Here is a 22,380-nt window from a genome sequence, read left to right as displayed (position 1 = left end):
TTTACCCGCTGGTATTAAAGGACAAAACACGTGTTTCCGAGCTAGTGAGGGGCAAAAGTCTTTCTATACTATGAAACAAAGACTCTTCAGGCATGGATCGCCACATGTCACTTGTGTTCTAAAGGTACAGAGCCAGAGGTTGTTCAATTAAGTTAGTAAGTCACGACTCAACGTCACAGGCGACAGGGGGTATGTGCCTGGCCGTATAACAATAATCCTCCTCCGTGTGTCGTATTCCTTATTGCGGAGGGTCGTGACCTCAGGCTATATATTATGTTTTTATACCTAAATATAATTGTGTATTGGTATAGTCTAAAAAAATACCTTGGTAACATTGAGATTAGTCTAACAATATTATATTAATATATAACTTAAACTTACCTAGGTAGAATTAAACAGTTTGACCGCTGTACCGGGCATGCACCTTCTAACCTTCGTCAATTCGGGATTACCCTGATTAATCGTTCTGTTTCATTTCATTACGTTCTGGTTCGGGCTATCTGCGTAATGAATTGGAATTATTTAGGGTCCCAAAACAAGTTTTACGAGACTGTGATATTTATTTTGTAATAAGTGGGATATTCTGGAGACAACAGGTATGTATGTAAGTGAAAATATTTCCCTTGCAAATCTTCTCTCTCTGGAGAAAGATCTGAGAAGTCTTCCGTAGCTCAACTGGTTAAGAACTATGTATGGATTGCAGAGGATGTGGATTCAAGACCCGCCGAAAGCATATTTCTTTCAATTTTTTCCTTTAATATGAAAATGATGTATGTAAGTAGTTATTTTTCCTAAATGTAAGTACCGACGAGCAGAGGCGGCTCGCGGCTGTAATTTGTGGGTGTTCACCCAAATAATTATCGTAAGGACCAAGGTCCTACATGTATGTAGACTACATAATATAATCAACACTATTAACTGTGTATTTGTAATTCCTATTACAACGGCATAAAGTCTAGTGTTCCTGTTTGTACTTATTCAATGTGATTAAATTTAAATCATATTAAATTGACTCGAGAGATGCATTTTTTTTCTTTCCTTCAATTTTCCAATAAATGCCTGAACTATAAGTTTAAATTTCAGTGAAAAATATTCTTTATTTAATTTATATAGCTGCCCAGCTTCAGGGTTAATAACAGTAAAACATAAAAATGAATAGACGAAAACTGCAGTTCATTCAGTAAATTAATGCGGGATTGTGAATGTTTTTTTTTATTTTCATCGAAAGATGTGATAAGTCACTGACGCCGGTATCGGTCCATGCAGACTCACCACCTCCGCCGTCCGCGCCCGCTCCAAATAAAAAACATGGAAAGCAAAACAGTTTGTCACTTTTTTCACATCCACATAACCACGGTGTTTTTTCATACTGTTCCGTTTTAAAAACACGTGTAAAATTTTGGTTTTTGAAAGACATATTTGCGTAAGTTTAAGGTCAGGCCGCGGTGGTCCTTTAGCTTTTAATTCTAATCGCGTTGCAAAAGTTTTTTCACACTCTTTTATAAATGTCACATTGTATCCATCCATTCTCACACACTTGCAATAAAAACAATTTAAACGGTTTCAAAATAAGGCAAAATTGCATTGCAAATTGGCAAAATAAAACTTGTTTATCTATTGTTTACTAACAATTAATTTAGCGCGCGAAATACGCGGGTCGCGGATGACCGCGACGCATTTCGCGCCTGCGCGATGCAACCGAGACGGTAATCAAGGACAAACCCACAGACCTATATCGAGATAGAAGGAAAAAGCTTGGCGGTTGACAGGGAGACCGATCGTGTAACATTTCGCATTTATTGGTGTTCTTATTATGATTGAATTATCCTAGTTAATTATTAATGTAGTTTACAATATTTATAATATAAGTTAGTTTAAGATTTTTGCATGAATGTATTTGTAATTTAATTTGTGTTGCATACTTTTTAATCTGTTGAATAAATAGATAAATACTTGATACCACAAATGTGAATTGACTCGACAGTTTGAATTCATGGCTTATTTTTACATCGCTCCTACTCTAAGACCAAATCAATTTATTTTCATTACAATCATTACAAACACATTATTCTAGCATTTATTTCATATTTATAGGTCGTTTGTTTTGAACGCACGCCAAATCGAGCTCGTCAAATTAAAACCGCAATGGAAAACTAATTTTGACATCCAATTGTCGAGCAGACTGCCGTTCGCGGTACTAAATATGATACTTTTTCTTTCTATCTTGATATAGCTCTGTGGTCAAACGTCCCTAGGAGCGGCGCTCCAGATTTACCTAATATTTCATACATAATCTTCTGTCTCACGCGCGGAGCTATGACTAAACTTCTCTTTCGCTCTTACTGAATTTCGTATTAGAGAATGTACTGAATATTTCTCCATAGGAGCGCAATTCAAAGCGCTCCGTTGAGCGCGGTGCGTATGGAATTGTATAGGAAGGGAATTGGCGGATTAATATAGACTGTATAATGAACTTTTAAGAAATATAAGTAATTGTTTGATTGGACTTTTTTGCGATAGTTTTTATATAGTATAATACATTAATTTGAGGTACCATAATTGATGTATTACTGTAGTTTAATTGTGATTATTTTTGGGAGTGCACCGCACAAGCGCACTTTAGGGCAAGCCGCTACTGCCGACGAGTAGTCACATTCTCGTAAAAATAATTAATAGTAACAGAATGCCATTTTGTAAGCAGCACACCCTACACGTCTACAGTGTCGTCATATTGTAACGGACCACACAGTCCTCGGTTCAAATCATAAGATATATCTGTAATAATTATGCTTAGAAACAAATGCATACAGAGATAAAAACTTAAAAATTGCAAATAAATAAAACGAAAACAACTTACATACAAAATGGAATTCCAACAAATTAAAAATAGAAATTCTCGGAATTAAATCCGGCACAATAGGCGTTTTAGGCACAATAGGCAAAACCGGCACAATAGGCGTTTTAGGCACAACTGGCACATCCGGCACATTAGGCACTATTTGCCATTTAACAACACAGCGCATGCGTTAAAATCGGGACAATAAAACTCAGAGCGCAGCGTCAGAGGGGATCAGTCGGCGAGGGAACGTTGAGGTGCTCACTTCAGAAGAATTGGTGAAGTCATTCGACTAGGGAGCATTGAAGGGAACACATCAGTAATTTAAGAAGGAAGCGGACTTGAGGCACGAGCATTGAGAGGTTGGAGACTGGCGAGAAGGTATCTTGGTAAATTAGACTTGAAGACTACAAGTAAGTGTCCAGATTGTTTATTTTGAATGTGTTTATATTTGTAATTTTAGATTAATGCTATTATCTGAAGGTGATAAATTTTAATATTGGTACTTATTCATTTCATATGAACAAGATATTCATGAATGTTATATTTATGTGGTAATTATTTAAAGACGTACAAATTTCAATTTATTTATTACATACAATTAACTCTAACGGTTAATTTGGAATATTATTGATTGAGATCTGAATATCTCTAATATGACTACTACATGAAACAAAATAGATACATAAAATATTACACATATATACTTTATGTATATACACTTCTATTAGCTAGAATCTCTTTGGGTGATTAGAAGGATCTCCATACTATAGTCTCACTCCTAAGTAAAATAATTTTGCTATTCCAATGAAAGTAGGATTAATAACTTTATTTATTGTTCATAACATGTAAACTTTATTAGAGTCAAAGGATAACTTGTGGGAATTAATACTAATACTAAATACAAGGGAGGCATAGGACATCTATGGATGTTAGGATCCTGTCGCTATCAAGGAAAATCATTGATATAAAAATAAGATTGTTCACAAAAGTTGAATCATTGATACTGGCCTCGAGATTGGCAGACTTTGGAATCATCATTCCATTTTCATAATATGGTTAACGATAACGTTGTCTGGGAGACCAATCAATTCTAGCATTGACTAGTGAAACACGATGTCAAGCAATGGACCACTATACTCGGAACGTGGGAAATTGCACGCATATAGAATTTATATTTTGTGATCTTGGACAACTTTCGATGGCTAAGGCCGAACCAAAATATATGTATGGAATGGCGTGTGAGTCTAGGGATTTGTCGTTCGAAAGGCTAGTCCAATGAAGTATTTGTCTTAGTATCAAAAGAAGGTCAATGAATAGGCCCAATAATGGGTATCAAAATAGATATTCTGTTTCCTTGATAGACCAGGGGTAGGCAGAGCAGTTTCCATCCTGACGGTAGAGGACTTGGTTGCAGAAACATCCCAAAACATATAAAATTATACCGGGATTAAAGGGTCCTTGACTAATTTTTTGATATCTACTACTATGGTAGTACATTTTTAAGTAGTGCAAAGACACTTTACATCAGCTTACTTTTGTTCTAAGGATCCCATTTGTTCAATGTTTGATAAAACATAAATTGAACCAGCAACCTGGTTTGTCCATATGCTCGAGCGAGGTCCTTATAATAGGCTATATTATATTATACACCTATTATTCCTACGTATAAGGGACTCGTGGGTCGGAAACAATTAACCCCATTTTAAATAATGTCTTGTATATATTTTTAATATATTTCCTGTATTTATATTCCTTACACAATTTTACCTATCTCTCACACTCTTATCTCAACGCACTAAATTCTTTCACAAATGTCGTTCACTCTGCTTATTATACCTCAAGTGAATATATTACTGCCTTAGTTTTATCAACTTAAATTTAACCCTAATAGCAAGTTCCTAAAGGTAAAAAGAATCTGGATTACTACGCACAACTACGGGGTCCTTCCACTTACTAGACGATCACAGTATTTGTTTAATGGCCAATTTTTAATAGTGTATTGTTTTAATTAGGGCTAACAATTTGGACTTAAGTTAGGTAATTTAGGGTGTATTTAATTAAGGGGTAGCGGGGTGTTATAAAGTGTTAGTCCATGACCAGGATGTTATAGACCCTAAATATGTCCAATTGTTAGCATATTCAAGTGACATTTTGTCACAAAGTGTTGCTGTGAATGAGATATCCTTTTTGGGAACTTGCTATCCTCCATGCTGAAACTTTATGTTAATTTTGTATCATTCGTCTATTCTTATTAACCACTGCGTAATAGTCTAAGGGGCAATCAAGCTATTGATAGTTTCTAAGATACGTTTCATCTTGTAGTAAGTTTTGTAAGTTTAAGGTCACTAACCTGGATTTTTAAACAAAGTCATAATCCGATATTGAAACAGAAACATTGCACTTTGCACAACACATTTCACTCACTTTAGACATAGCTGTGTAATTTTAAAACCATTGTAGGCTTATCACTTATCTAATTAGATTTTTATTTCACTTTAATTCACTATTCAAAGAACTAATGACAGTTTGCGCTTCTAGCATAAACTAAACTTATAAACGTTACCCGTTACGAACTTAGGACGCGGCTTTATACGATAATTGGAATCGCGTGTGCACATGGTATTGTATGTAAACAATAACATAATTATCGATCAACAACGTGCGTACAGACTGATAAGAGATAACACGTGCAGAAAACTGTCATCGACTAGGGACACCGGGGCAACACCGGGGATAGAAGAAAGTATTTGAGGCTATTGTAAAAATGTCAAACCAGCTGTCAGTGAAACAATTCAATCGGAATGGCAATTTTAGAAAAGTTATTCGTTTTCTAGCTAATATTTATTCTGTTGCGATAATGAAGAGATTATAGCAAAAATAAAACCTCAATGGTACCGGTTATATTTATCTACTGGGAAAGTTTTGTACTAAAACAAATTAGTCGTTACTGAAAGCAATTACGCACAGATCGACTGTCTTGTGGTAATTTTGTGTCGAGGGTTCTTTAAAACGATATCATGGAAGATTATAAATACTTAGATACATCAAAATAATTTAATATTAAAACGTTGTACATGTTTTATGTTAAGGGAAACTTTTACTGTTTAGTGAATCAAGATTTTCCGTTCTGTTGGTTATAATATATCTGCCAGTCTCACTAAATTAAGTAGAAATGAGCAAGGAAATACTGCTAGTATTTTAGGTACTTTGCTCTGTGGGCCTCTGTAGGAATTGATTTCTAACTAGATTTGGCATGTAGTATGTATGTATGTCATGTACAAGTTGCTAGTATTGGCATGTTCTTTTAAGAAACAGAATAAGCTAAATTAATGACAGTATGCGATACACAGACTTGATTAAGTACATTTTGTCAAAATCTATTCTTCATGTGTCAGTGTCGCATATCATGGTAAGAAATGTCACTTTGACAGCAAGAACACCATCATGTTCACTCTTACCTCACTATCTTCTCGCCCCTTTTCCGTGTTATCAATGATTAGTGATAAGTTGTTATCAGCTACAGAAAAACTAGGAAATAAAATGATGATTGATCTAGAGAAGCGTTAAGCTGTGAAATATCTATTGTAGCTGTGATTATACTGACAAATAGAGGTTGTTTAATCTTAAGTTGTTAATAGGGAAACTCATTGATCTGATTTTGATTTATCTTTAAATGAGATTAACAATAAAATAAATAATAGTATTCATAATCATAGGGAAACTAGTAGCAATGAGCTATTTTCATACTTACTAACAACTAAGGATTAGTTGTCTTCCACTGAAGTGTGAACAAATTATAATTACTTGAAAGAGACAAACAATCAAGTAGCTTATTGACGAGAACGTCTAGAATTTAGAACATACAATCTAGAATTTAAGCATAGTACTTAAGTGTACTCAAGTTAAGGAGTTAGGCACACCATTCATTAACCTCAGGCAAGCTTATAGCTAGGAATATTTTTATTGACAGTCAGTCTGAGTCATTATTTAAGATAGTATTCAGAGCTGTGTTAACATGAAATGATTCCCACCAGTGAACAGATTGCAGTAGCTATTGCATTTAATAATTAGGGATATGGTGAATCACACACTAGCAAAATTATGAAGGAAGGTGGTAAATGAAACATCCACAAAATGCTTTATTAGTAATATTGAAAAGGTGCACAAAAACAAAAAAACCCAGAGCATATATGTTCATTTCGTTTCCATTAGACGGATAAGCGCCACTCCATGCAGGAAAAATAGAATAGAGAAGTAACTTTTAGTTAGGATTATTCAGGAAACCATGGGAAAAGATATTATGTTCCTCTTCTCGATGACTTTTGAAAAGTATCTTGATGTGAGACACGTTGAGTGATGATCATATTTGGTGTAGTCAGTGTAGGCGTTGGAACTGATTGTACATGGAGAAGAATTTTAACTCTTTCATTGAAACCTGGAACAAAAATGAAGGGTAAATACATTTCAGTTAAAACATTTAGAATGCAATTCCACTATTGGATGTGCATTCCTTTTTTATACATACAGGTCAACAAGTCATATAATGAATTGCATTGTTTGTCAAGACATCTTCATGAAGTTGGCTTTCAATGATATTGTAATATTGTATTGTCATCCCACTTATTGGTTTTATAAAATTTCAGCTCTTTAGGTAGCATGTAGCTAGTAAATATATCAACTATAGAGTAGTCTACAATATAACCTGAGGTTACAATAGGAAAGCATAATTGCCAAGAGCAAGCTTTTTAAAATATTTATCAATAGATTGTGATTAGAGTAAATCTAGTATACTATAAAATAGAGCAAGTGAGTTGATCATAGGTTTCCTATATTTATGACTTAATTTGTCAGATTATCCGTCTGTCTGTGTTTTGATTTTTTTGAACCAGTTATCAGTGGATGTAGTAAGTTAGCATAGATCAATTTGACTGGTTAGGTAGATAAGCTAGACTTAAGATTTTAGACTTAGTAGTAGTGTTTGTGCCAAATATAGTGCACAGTATAATAGTTTGAATGAACGAATGGAGTCAGTCTGTAGTAGACTTGCTATTATTACCTCTAGAATCAGGAATAAGAGCAAATAATATAATTTACCTTAGAGTAAACCAAAGAATAAAAAATAAATAAATAAAATATTTTACCATTGTGGATGTAGATCAGACATACAGGAGCTGAGTCAGGTCAGCCTGGGAGTCATTCTGTTGCAAGTGAATGTGTTTCGAGCACACACACACGTTGCTCAGTCAAAGGGGCATGCAAATGGAGTTCCAATTTGTACACAGCCGGGGAAGGGGCAGGACGTTAATCCCAGTATAATGGCAGCACTGCTCAGCATGCTCTGGAAAAGTTAAGAAAATAATTATTAATTAAGTAGGAAGTAAGCCTAGTTATAAGCATCTTAACAACAATATGAAAGGTAAATAAATAAATAAAAATTGAAGGGGCATTTTGTACAGGACTACTTGATTACAAACTAAGCATGATTCTTATTATTGACATTCGGTAATGCTTACATTCTTCATTTATACAATTTTTGCTTAAAACTAACATTGCTTGGTCATACTTTAAAATTCATTCAACCTCCTTGCATTATTCCAGTGTTTGCCACGGCTCATGGAAGCATGGAGTCTGCTTGACAGCTAATTCCAGGATTTGGCGTAGGCACTAATTTTCACTAGGTCTTATTGAAATTAGTCTGGTTTCCTCACGATGATTTCCTTCACTCAAAAGCAACTGGCAAATATCAGATGACAGTTCTCAAGTATTTATCGGTATGATTTGCGGTTCGAACCCGTATCTTATAATTCAAAGCATACAAATAATTATCACTAGGTGAGATTAGTTAACAGATTACAGGATCATTAGACATTAAAAGTGTAACTTACATATTACATAGCAGTACAGGTGATGCAAGCCGTGATCGTCGGTGCCTTGTCTACTCATGGAAGCGGTCCGTCGAAAAGGAGCTGCGAGTGGCAGGTTTGAGTTGGTGGAGCGAGGTCACAAGGGTTGCTGAAGATAGGAAGGCGTGGCGTGAGCTTGTGAAGGCCCTATGCATCTCTGGGGTGCCTTAGGACACCCACACATAACTGGTAAAGTAGTATAGTGGCACTGGGGCTTAACTCCAAGGGGCATCTAGCACCCAATACCTGAAACATGTAAATAGGCGGACATAAGAAATAGGAAGTTGTAGGCTTACTAAAAATTCCCCATCTCTAAGACCATAATTAGGATGTTATTGTAGTGCGCTATAGGAATTAGACAATCTCTCTCTTGGAAAACATTTTATCATTTTAGCAAGTCAAGGTTTAAACTAAACTATGAACTGCTTTGTGATGGACAAGTTAAATACATTATTACTTACGGCGAAAACTTGGCTAATTCCATTGTGGTATCATCAAATCATCATGAAAGAAAACCACGTAGTTCCACTGGCGTCATGGGGTCATTTTATTATTGTAGCTAAAGGTTCGGTTTGTTTCATTATTGTTCATGATGTTTTCCATAATCTAAAACCAAACGAGCATTTATTTATTACATTCGTTATACACATTTTGTGTTGTATTTACCACATTACTAACAACATATATCATTACTTAGTTAATGTATTACTCACTTTTTTATGATTTATAACAAATACAAGCCAGCAGGTCGATAAATTACGTAATTTTCAGTTCCAAATAATGCGTGTACGTCTGAACGGCATCCATTTTTCTTTTATTTCTGTCTGACTGACAGTAATGACGTGGCAATGACGTCAGCATAGCAAATGTTGCCATAGAAAAAAATCAGAAGGGCTCTATAGATCATAAGACATTTGACGGACCGGATGCGACTAAAATTTATCCAGTATGAATGGGGCTCTGCAGACTATGTGGAACGAATTGTAGAATAATAAAATAGAGACAGTGATTTGACGTTTACATTCAATCTTAATGCTTTTTTTTATATAAATATGAAATAAATAAATAAATATTGGGGACATCTTACACAGTTCAACTTAGCCCCAAACCTATCAAATTTTGTGCTATGGGTGCTAAGCGACGATATGCCTATTTGAATGGATAAAAACATGCTTGTATACAAGGGAAACATCCATGATAATAAATATATTCTGTGGAGTTTCATTGAGGAGAAAAATATTATTATAGTAAAACTTTGTTTAGACTGCTAGTATACTATGACAAATTAAAAGGTCAGTTAAAGAACACCAAATTTCAAACCTTCTATGTTTTGCTAAATAACGGATCGTAGAACCATATTAGTTATAAAATGAGATAAATAGGTAATGCGTAGTAGTACAGGATTTACTAGCTTTTGCCCGCGGTTTCGCTCGCATACTGTTCGAAACGTAATTCTTGTTCAATCGTTTACAAAACAAAGTAAGATTTCAGTTGGATCTGTAGATTTCGATGTACGGTACGGTAGCCATACTACCATCGTTGTGTAACAATGAAGCAATTGTTGCAATCATTTATTTAGAAAAATAGTACATACAATATTATGTGTAACCAAGAATCATATTTCGTCATGTTTGGAAACTTTCACTCATGTGTCTTTCCATCTTTTTTATATACTACGTCGGTGGCAAACAAGCATAAGGCCCGTCTGATGTAAAGCGGTTACCGTAACCTATGGACGCCTGCAACTCAAACAGTGTCACATGCGCGTTCGATAGGTTTATTAAGCTAATGATAGTTCAGTATGTAGGTATGTGTGTATGTTTGTAACGATAATACTAGAAGATAGTTAAGTTACAGTTTTAGCAGATGTTATCAGAGCAGTTAGACGTAACAAGTTAGGTACTTGTATTATTTTTCCTACTTACAAAAGGAGAATTCTTAGCAATATTTCATATCATCTTCCATAAAAAAGGTTGCAAAGATGTAATTAATACTTAACGGAAATTGGCGTCACATAAAATATTTTGCAGTTTGCGTACAATTTTGCGTACGTTTGTATAGGGTTAATGCGAAAGTTAAATGTAAGACGTGATTGTGTAGGGTGATTCATAAAGTAAGAAAATAACATAGTACCTGTACTTACGATATAAGTACCTATGTATATTATTTTAAATTTCTGATCAATTTGAAAAAAAATCGAAATAGCAACAGGGAAAAGAGAGAGCTTATTAATTATGATATCATACATTATGTTTACTGTCATTATCTGAGTGGACTTGCAGATATGTCAGAAACAGTGAAATTGAGCGCATGAGGAAGGATGAAATCTGAACGAGTAGTATAAATGAGATTCGCATAATAGAAAGAAGAGAGGAATTAGCTAGATGAATGGATGAAGTGTTATCTGAAGATAGGAAGGGTTTCTTCGTGTTTGCAAGTCTGAGAATAGTGACGGCAGTTATTGGAATTTCGAAATGGGGAAAGGGTTACACAAACTTGATACCAAAAGAGTTAGGTGTTAGGATAAATAATTTATACCTTTTACAGGTACATTCTTTTGGTAACAACATACTCTACATGCCGCTAACAAACGAACTAAACACACACCCTGTGTCTTTATGGGATAAATCAGATAATTTTGTCTGGCATATATAAAAAAAAATGTGACTTAACATGGAATCATATTTATAAAATTGTTGATTTGATTAAAACATTGATTGTCTGATTATTCTTATAATTATACATAGGACATTATGCCGAGAAAGGAGGAAAATTATTGATTAGTATTGAGTTGTGGACTGGTTCCTTGAACTATGGGGAGAACAGTTGTCAGTGGCTACCTGAGAATAGAAAGGCTTTTTCTTTCTAGTGAAGAGATCTTTGTAAGTTCATAATATCTGTACAATGGAGATAGCGGGTTACCTGTCGGACAATGTGACTAACTACCCATATGAGGATGCAAGGATTTTACCATTAGGGTACATTTGATTCACAACCAAATGCTTTTACTGGAATGAAAATTCTGGCTGGTGGCAATTTGACTCATGTGTCTGGGTAACTATTAAGTTCATAATTCGTGCTGGATCAGTGAGGTTCTTTTGAGTATTGGTCACTTTTATTCACCACAACTATGAAAATGGGAAATTGAAAATTTCAATAACTGAATTATTTTATTGGTTATTTTCGTTTAACACAAAATGTTATTTTGAATCAAACGAAAATAAAAGGGGCAGATGTAACGGACCACACAGTCCTCGGTTCAAATCATAAGATATATCTATAATAATTATGCTTAGAAACAAATGCATACAGAGATAAAAACTTAAAAATTGCAAATAAATAAAACGAAAACAACTTACATACAAAATGGAATTCCAACAAATTAAAAATAGAAATTCTCGGAATTAAATCCGGCACAATAGGCGTTTTAGGCACAATAGGCAAAACCGGCACAATAGGCGTTTTAGGCACAACTGGCACATCCGGCACATTAGGCACTATTTGCCATTTAACAACACAGCGCATGCGTTAAAATCGGGACAATAAAACTCAGAGCGCAGCGTCAGAGGGGATCAGTCGGCGAGGGAACGTTGAGGTGCTCACTTCAGAAGAATTGGTGAAGTCATTCGACTAGGGAGCATTGAAGGGAACACATCAGTAATTTAAGAAGGAAGCGGACTTGAGGCACGAGCATTGAGAGGTTGGAGACTGGCGAGAAGGTATCTTGGTAAATTAGACTTGAAGACTACAAGTAAGTGTCCAGATTGTTTATTTTGAATGTGTTTATATTTGTAATTTTAGATTAATGCTATTATCTGAAGGTGATAAATTTTAATATTGGTACTTATTCATTTCATATGAACAAGATATTCATGAATGTTATATTTATGTGGTAATTATTTAAAGACGTACAAATTTCAATTTATTTATTACATACAATTAACTCTAACGGTTAATTTGGAATATTATTGATTGAGATCTGAATATCTCTAATATGACTACTACATGAAACAAAATAGATACATAAAATATTACACATATATACTTTATGTATATACACTTCTATTAGCTAGAATCTCTTTGGGTGATTAGAAGGATCTCCATACTATAGTCTCACTCCTAAGTAAAATAATTTTGCTATTCCAATGAAAGTAGGATTAATAACTTTATTTATTGTTCATAACATGTAAACTTTATTAGAGTCAAAGGATAACTTGTGGGAATTAATACTAATACTAAATACAAGGGAGGCATAGGACATCTATGGATGTTAGGATCCTGTCGCTATCAAGGAAAATCATTGATATAAAAATAAGATTGTTCACAAAAGTTGAATCATTGATACTGGCCTCGAGATTGGCAGACTTTGGAATCATCATTCCATTTTCATAATATGGTTAACGATAACGTTGTCTGGGAGACCAATCAATTCTAGCATTGACTAGTGAAACACGATGTCAAGCAATGGACCACTATACTCGGAACGTGGGAAATTGCACGCATATAGAATTTATATTTTGTGATCTTGGACAACTTTCGATGGCTAAGGCCGAACCAAAATATATGTATGGAATGGCGTGTGAGTCTAGGGATTTGTCGTTCGAAAGGCTAGTCCAATGAAGTATTTGTCTTAGTATCAAAAGAAGGTCAATGAATAGGCCCAATAATGGGTATCAAAATAGATATTCTGTTTCCTTGATAGACCAGGGGTAGGCAGAGCAGTTTCCATCCTGACGGTAGAGGACTTGGTTGCAGAAACATCCCAAAACATATAAAATTATACCGGGATTAAAGGGTCCTTGACTAATTTTTTGATATCTACTACTATGGTAGTACATTTTTAAGTAGTGCAAAGACACTTTACATCAGCTTACTTTTGTTCTAAGGATCCCATTTGTTCAATGTTTGATAAAACATAAATTGAACCAGCAACCTGGTTTGTCCATATGCTCGAGCGAGGTCCTTATAATAGGCTATATTATATTATACACCTATTATTCCTACGTATAAGGGACTCGTGGGTCGGAAACAATTAACCCCATTTTAAATAATGTCTTGTATATATTTTTAATATATTTCCTGTATTTATATTCCTTACACAATTTTACCTATCTCTCACACTCTTATCTCAACGCACTAAATTCTTTCACAAATGTCGTTCACTCTGCTTATTATACCTCAAGTGAATATATTACTGCCTTAGTTTTATCAACTTAAATTTAACCCTAATAGCAAGTTCCTAAAGGTAAAAAGAATCTGGATTACTACGCACAACTACGGGGTCCTTCCACTTACTAGACGATCACAGTATTTGTTTAATGGCCAATTTTTAATAGTGTATTGTTTTAATTAGGGCTAACAATTTGGACTTAAGTTAGGTAATTTAGGGTGTATTTAATTAAGGGGTAGCGGGGTGTTACAATATGTTGGTAAATAATTACGTTTCTAAATGAAAATAAAATGTTATCATTATTATACTTAGTCGTCATTACACACGCAAAGATCACTGTTTTATTTTTGAAACTCCAAAAACGTACACTATTTAACGTTCTTTTAGACAGACAGATATTATATATTATAATAACAGCAAACCTGAAGATATTATTTTAGAAGCTAAATATTTATGAGTCTGCAAGAGTTTCCTTTAAAAAAATCCCCGTTTCTTGTATAGGTACTTACGTTGTAATCCAAATTACATTTTCTTTTTACATTTTATTAAGGAAAAAGTAATAAAGTCTTTCCCAGGCGTAACAAATGAGATTTTATATTAAGATTCCTAATGCTACCTACGGGTATATTTTATTTATGTTAAGAGAATTTTTATTATGCCTCTTAGACAAAAGGAAAGGACACTCAAAAGTCTCGTCTGTCTGTCACGTCTCTTTCTGAAAAATGAGTGTTCTCTGTAAGTAATGAAGAATGATTATGATAAATGATACCAACTCTAGAATTGAGGTTTCATTCTTGTTCCTGGGAGGTCACAGGGTACGTCTTTGTCACGGTCACATATATCATCAATTCATAATTCAAAACATACCTACGTACTTAGATAAAAAGTTTGCTGGTATAGAATGGTTAATTTTTCCCGTGTATATTTATATTTGTACTGCTATAGTCGTACACAATTTTCGCGAACAAAGTATGTACAGTACCTGCTACATTCTCTCGCACATATACATTTTCGCTTTGAGCTCTTTCGTCTATCGGATAACTGTCGATGAGATTATATCTGCAAGTAGGTCATCTGCGGGAGAAATTCTAAAGCCTGGAGCTTAAGATATATCAGATAAGTATTGCGGCTGTGGAGGTATTTATATTGATGTTAGGTAATATTCGGAGCGAAAGATAAGATAACAATTTTTTCATTTTTGAAACCGTACTATGCAGTGCATATTTTGCCGTCGTTCAGTGCATAATGTTTTAAGACGGGCGGGAAGACCCGGCTTCGATTCCCGGCTCTGCTAATAGCGGGCCTTGTCGGTTTTTCTTTAGTGTATGATATCTATTTGCAGGCAAGTATGGTCGCGCGATAAATGATAAAACATCTGGCCGTCCCTATCGCACTTACAATTATTAGTGCTGTAACTAAACCTCCGCTCACCTTACTTATTTACTTACTTACTTGACTAATCAACAGTATAGCTAACCCCCCTTTAAATATACCCCGTAAATTTGGCCTTGTGATCGTCTAGCGTGAATAAATAGAACCCTTCGATGTGAACCGCGATAACTTAGATCCTTTAATGAGTATCAGCTGTATTTTTGACTAATATTTAAAATTTTATTTATTTATATTTTAAAGAAGAATAAAGGTTATTGTAGCATAATAATATAGTGATATAGAAGAGTATTTTATCATATTTAGGCCTAGAAAGTTATATGTGAGAAAATTAATGACGTAATGAAGAAAATTTTTAGAATAGAAGTTAGTGAGTGAAACATACATGAAATAAATATTAAAAAATATTTTGTTAATCATCCACTACGCCTTATTAGTGGTCCTGATTTGGGTACGAACTTGCGATGTGGAATAGGACCCCTGACCTGATCAAACCACTTTATCAGGATCCTAAGCAAGTAAGCCTGAAGGGCTATCTATCTACAAACTAACCCCCTTTTTGTTTTGTTTCTTGTCCCTAGCTAAACCCCCCGTTCCCCAATACTGCTAATAGACCATAACTTCTCGATCTTTCTAATGTTTTATCGAAACACTTTTATAAGAAATAAGTAAGTCAAACTTTTCTAAGCTTTAGACTTTCCATCAGTGGACGGCGCTCGCATGCCACTGGGCCCTATAACAAACAAATCCTTTTATTCCAAAGACAGTTTGTTTCCCTAGCCAATTTGATAGAATTTACCTTGAAAAACTAGTTAGCAACACTAAGTGTCCCGCAGCCACACCGAAAGATCAGAAATTGCTACCACAATTATTAATTTCACTCAAATAAATTAAGTAATAAGAGATTTTATAAATTACCAGTTTTACCACATATTTTAAGATAGTAAACACCACATTTAAAATCCATTTAACCCATATAAATAGTAGTAGTTAAATTATTTCTCCACAATACACGTTGACCAATTATATTCCAAGACCAATCATAAAAGAACTCTACTTTCATAGAAATAATGTGTGACTTTACCCTAGTCCTATCGTTTTCCCTACTCTAGCATATCTGAAACACAGACCATCACTTACCATAGATCTAATGTTCAGAATATGCACAAGTGTATCCCTACCATAAGCTGTACAGTTCAGCCAGCGAAGCTGAGATAGGCAACCTATAGGCTTGAGTTCTGATCCCCCCCTCTGCTTTTGCCCGCGGGCTAGGGTAGCAGAGAGTAGATCGCCCTATCCGTGTATATATCCAGTATTCCAGGACACACCAGTACCAGCCACATGAGGAGACCCAGCTGCGATCAAAACTTTGTCGTTTAGGTATGGATCAATCACAACTGAAATCCCCCAGCAACCAGCACCATCGTGACCCAGAGCACTGAGTAAATAAATATATATAATACAAGACCTAGCCTCAATTACTGCTGACTTCAGTGAGCAAGGATTACTCCTAATGTCTTTCTTCAATCGTGAAAGTCCTCACTTCCATCTAACAGTTGGACTCTTTGAGACCGGTGAGAAAATACGCCTTTTGTAAGTACCTAAACGCCTCTTATTTGACACCGTAAGGGAAGAAGCGCCTAGCCGGACAACAGTCTGTCACAAACAATGATCTGGCTTATAACTTTCACAAAATAACCCCATAGAAAATTACTAATTTCAATTTTACTGACCAATTAAACAAACGAATGAAGTTTCCTTTACGTGCTATAATCTAAGCCTAGTTTTGCAAGAATTACTCCCTACAAAACCAAACACAGACTTATCTCCAAGCACCAGCCATACATCGACCCAGTCTTTGTATTGCTTGACGGCACTCATGAAACAAAGCACAGAAAACTTCACTATACACATCAATTTAAATGTAACACTACACTATAAATAGAACACTAAAATAACCCCACAACTGACGGTAAAGCAATTCCACCACAGGTCTAGGTTCAACTGTACGACGATATTGTCCCCGCACAATCAAACAGAGACACAATTTCAAAGTTTACAATCACTTAGAATAATTTCCAAGTAAAAACAAACAGAGAAATAATAGCAGAACAACTTCACTCACCAGTATAACACACGAAAGCCAGAGACACTGTTAGTCTTGTAGATATTTTAAGAATGACGCGCGTCGGCTCGCTCTGACCCTTTTATAACTTCAAACATCGACATACCATCGACCATCGACAATCGACACAGTATCGACGTTTCATCGACACAGTAGCGACATACCATCGACACAACATCGACAATCGACACAGTATCGACGTACCATCGACGTACTATCGACAATCGACACAGTATCGACGTTTCATCGACACAACATCGACAGAAAGCCATTAACTTGCGCACATAAGAAAAAGATCACAAGTGCTTTGTTTACACTCATACGCTCTACGCAATAAAGTTCACGATCATCACGCGGATGTTTGCTTATCAACACGTGCAGATTGCAGCTGTTTTAGAGAGAGACAGAGCTATTGGTATTGATACCTATGTAGTCCAATAGTGGAGTGTTCCGTAAATATTTTTACGTAAATATTATTTTGTGAAAGATTGTTTAAATCAATTTAGTAAGTGACTTCGCAATGAAAGATCACATTTGTTCTTAATTGTTACATTGAATTATGTATTCAGGAAGTATAATAATCAATATTAGTCATTATTACCTCTCTGACTCGTAATTGGAACCAAGACATAATATCGGAACGCTATGCAGTTGACAACTGTCAATGTCAGTATTTCGTCCATGTGAACGTAGTTTGTTGATAAATACGTTTTTCCAACCTGTTTTACATTTAATAATAGTGAATTTTATCAGTGAAGACGTAACTAAACATGTGATTAACCATCAAAGACATTATTTGTTAAAATATTCAATGAAATCCCGAAGGAAATATGCACCAAAAAGTTGGTCAAGGAAAAGTTGATTCGCCGTAAGTTTTATATGTAATAACGAGTCCATTTCCTCGTCATAGACGCTTGTTCTGTTACAGTGCGATAGGAACGGCCTGGGGCGTAACGGGCCCCATGGTGTCATTTATCCCGCGACCTTGCTTGCCTGCCAGTTTATAACTTTTACCACATAACAAAAAATAAAACCGCCTTCAAAAATAAGCGCGTTACAAAACACGGAGAAACTAAAAAGCCAAAAATAATAAACCTTTCAATTCAGATTTCTTATCGTATTGCAATAAGCTAAACATCCAAATTATAAACAAATCAATTATTTTTGTAGTCGGTACCAGACCTGTTCGTCGCCTTGCTATTGCCTGTTTGCCCCACCCAACCATACACAGGCTGGTACCGACTCCAAAAATAATTGATTTGTTTATAATTTGGATGTTTAGCTTATTGCAATACGATAAGAAATCTGAATTGAAAGGTTTATTATTTTTGGCTTTTTAGTTTCTCCGTGTTTTGTAACGCGCTTATTTTTGAAGGCGGTTTTATTTTTTGTTAAAAAGTTTATTTATTTGTTGATTTTTAGTGGTTCCTAGTGATATTATATGTATCAGTCCGAATACATGTACAGTAGTGAAAGAATTATCCTTTAACTCCTAACCATTGAGGAGTTGACCTTCCATCATCAGCTCAGTTGATTTTTAGTGGTTCCTAGTGATATTATATGTATCAGTCCGAATACGTGTACAGTAGTGAAAGAATTATCCTTTAACTCCTAACCATTGAGGAGTTGACCTTCCATCATCAGCTCAGCCACATAAAATTATTACCATCAGACGTAAATACTGGTGTACCTTTGAAAAATAGACTAAAAACATTACATGTGCCTATAACATTTGAAGAGTTCCCTCGATTTCTCCAGGATCCCATCATCAGACCCTGACTTGGTGCCAATGGGACCATCTCGGGGTTATACCGGTTCGATAAAAAAAAAATTTTGAAAATCGGTCCACGATTCTCGGAGATATCGAGTAACATACATACAAAAAAAAAATAAAAAAAATTCAGTCGAATTGAGAACCTCCTCCTTTTTTGAAGTCGGTCAAAAAGTATGTTACCTATTCCAAAACGTGTAACATGCATTTACACTTGAGCCACCAGTCCGTTGACAAAACTTCGTTGTTGGTAATTTAATAAATGCGATGTTCTCGAATCTAGAAACCGTGTCTAAAAGTACCATTTTCTCTTCTCATTTTGAATTTATTTGCCCGACCCAAGAGCAAAGTCGTCGTATCACTCGTAAAAACAAGTGAACGACACCTTTATTTACGAAATCGCTGCGCAAGCCAACCCTTTTTTTGTTTGATTTGTATTGCTGAGCTGAGAATTTACAAATCGTGTGCTTGGCCAGAAACTCATATCTACTGTACTCCCTTCCATAACCTAAATCTACAAGAGTAATCGGTTCAATATTTAAAAAAAAAAAGATCAATACCGGTAAACGTGTGCCATACGGCGATAAGTGTGGACTGGCCCTTTCACTAATTATTAGAGGTGTTTTTGCGAGTTCATACTTTTGCTACTTGATACCTACTCACGGTTAGTGGTAAACGTATGAACTCTATAAATAAACACTGATCATTGTTTAAACAGGTCAAATGTGAATGCCGGGCCCACTTCACCATATGCTTACTGGTGGAACAATTATGAACCTAATTTGAAGACCTATTCTTACTAACCCTTTTTTCTGCAAATAAAACATTGAAATTAAAATTGTTCTGGAAAGCATTGTAAAAACTCTGCCGCGCCGGTCAATGGTTTTCCTTCGACGCATTTCTTTTATGTTTGTTTTTATTTGCTAGAACTCACAAGTAGATTTCTTGAAAGAGATTTTTACCAATTCTAAATTGAATCTGTCGCTGGGTTGAGCAAATGTTGTTTTGCATTAGAGAAGGGTTCTTATGATTTGTTTGAAAACGAATTTCTGTTGGGATCCACATAAAAACGTCTTTATTGTACCTAATAAATACATACGGCATAGATATATTGTGTATAGTTCGTCCGGCGGTGTAAGAGCCAAAAGCCATAAAGATAAGCTAATTATTCATCTATTGTTAACCATTGTATGCCATTGTAACAAGTTTTATGGCTTTTAGCTCTTAAACCGTCGGACAGACTATATCTACGTATGTATACGAGATTCTTACAGTATATATATAAAATGGTTTTTTATTATTTAAAGGCCATGCCAGGATAAGCTAAGTGAATCTGCCCCCAGCGAGTTTTGGCTTGAATTTTTTTTTATTGATTCGTCTTTGTATTAGTATCGAGTATGCCAAATTTCAGCTCCCAAAACTTTATAGTTTAGTAATTAAAAAAAAAAACGAAATTTGAACTTTCTTCGATATTTTTTTTTTCTGGGCAGCCGATTTCGACGTGCGTCACGTATATTATGCATGTAAGTAGGACAATTATATGATATTAATTTTGTGTTATGTTTCCATACAAAAACTCAAAAAAAAAATTAAAAAAAAAAAAACATTTTTTTTTAAGTATTATCATGCAAGCGACACCTCCAGATTTTTCATCAAAGTAAGCCTCTTTAATAAGCTACCAAATGAATATAAATACTTAATTTTATCTGTGGTAGAACAAGGTGTTTTTTTTAATTGAATACATCACAATACATTTTACTCCCATACACGCTCGTTAAAATTGCTGACAAACTCCAGAGAAACGTGTACGTTGGTCATAAACACTGGCCACTAATAAAAATTAAAAAAAAATATATATATATGAATGTTTTTTTATAAAAAAATTGCGAAAAAAAATTCTTATACAATTTCTATGAAAAAAAAAATTTTTTACATGGTGTTTTTCTGATGCTAATCGATTTCATTCCTATTCAGTATCAATAGTTTCTTAGGGCTCAACTTCCGGTAATGTACTAAAAGCCGAAAATTGTAGGAAACTTTCCACATTTACCCCATAGTGTGTATATGTAGATATCTACAAAAATGAAACTATTTTTTACAAACAGTTTTTTTGTTGCCAATCGATTCCATTCTTATCCAGTATCAATACTTGCTTTGCATTAAAAACCCACAAATCAATGGATACATTTTCCATACATTTTGTTATGGGGTAAATGTGGAAAAAGTTTTCTTCAATATGTGGCTCTTTAGTACATTACCGCAAGTTAAGCTCAAAGAAACTTTCGATACTGAATAGGAATGGAATCCATTGGCATCAGAAAAACACCATGTGAAAAAAAAATGTTTTTCATAGAAATTGTATATGAAAAGTTTTTTGCAATTTGTGACTTTTTTTATAAAAAAAAAAACATATTCATATATATATTTTTTTAATTTTTATTAGTGGCCAGTGTTTATGACCAACGCGCACGTTTCTCTGGAGTTTGTCAGCGATTCGTTTTAACCTTTTAACGAGCGTGTATGGGAGTAAATGTATTGTGATGTATTCAATTAAAAAAAACACCTTGTTCTACCACAGATAAAATTAAGTATTTATATTCATTTGGTAGCTTATTAAAGAGGCTTACTTTGATGAAAAATCTGGAGGTGTCGCTTGCATGATAAAACTTAAAAAAAAAATGTTTTTTTTTTTTAATTTTTTTTTTGAGTTTTTGTATGGAAACATAACACAAAATTAATATCATATAATTGTCCTACTTACATGCATAATATACGTGACGCACGTCGAAATCGGCTGCCCAGAAAAAAAAATATCGAAGAAAGTTCAAATTTCGTTTTTTTTTTTTAATTACTAAACTATAAAGTTTTGGGAGCTGAAATTTGGCATACTCGATACTAATACAAAGACGAATCAATAAAAAAAAATTCAAGCCAAAACTCGCTGGGGGCAGATTCACTTAGCTTATCCTGGCATGGCCTTTAATGATATTCAGATGGAAACATGTTCGGAATACTATCTAAGATTTCTGGGAATAAGATGAAATTACGCCAGTCTTACGTAAACGGCTCGGGAAATTCAGAGCACTGCAGGCAAACGCCGAGTATCGTTTTCCAATGCTGTAGTCTAGTAAGTTGAAATCTAAATGACTGCACAGGAGGATACATACTTAGGAACGATTTAAA

At 34.7% G+C, this 22,380-nt stretch overlaps 1 protein-coding gene and 1 long non-coding RNA gene across 2 annotated transcripts in view; both read right to left on the bottom strand.

Moving 5' to 3' along the window:
* The window catches only part of LOC125233352, a 60,263-nt gene that overhangs the window by 7,847 nt on the left and 30,036 nt on the right, over positions 1-22,380 (bottom strand). The gene's annotated exons all lie outside the window — the stretch shown is intronic.
* Positions 6,973-9,616, bottom strand: LOC125233354. The gene is made up of 5 exons (XR_007177846.1): positions 9,456-9,616; positions 9,204-9,348; positions 8,725-8,988; positions 7,981-8,177; positions 6,973-7,274 (listed from the first exon to the last, which is right to left on the bottom strand). It is a non-coding gene; the product is annotated as an uncharacterized LOC125233354 (long non-coding RNA).

The sequence above is a fragment of the Leguminivora glycinivorella genome, chromosome 14, assembly GCF_023078275.1.
Source record: "Leguminivora glycinivorella isolate SPB_JAAS2020 chromosome 14, LegGlyc_1.1, whole genome shotgun sequence".
In the NCBI taxonomy this organism is placed as follows: domain Eukaryota; kingdom Metazoa; phylum Arthropoda; class Insecta; order Lepidoptera; family Tortricidae; genus Leguminivora; species Leguminivora glycinivorella.
Note: the sequence above shows the minus strand (reverse complement) of the source record. Positions and strands in the feature narration are given on the sequence as shown.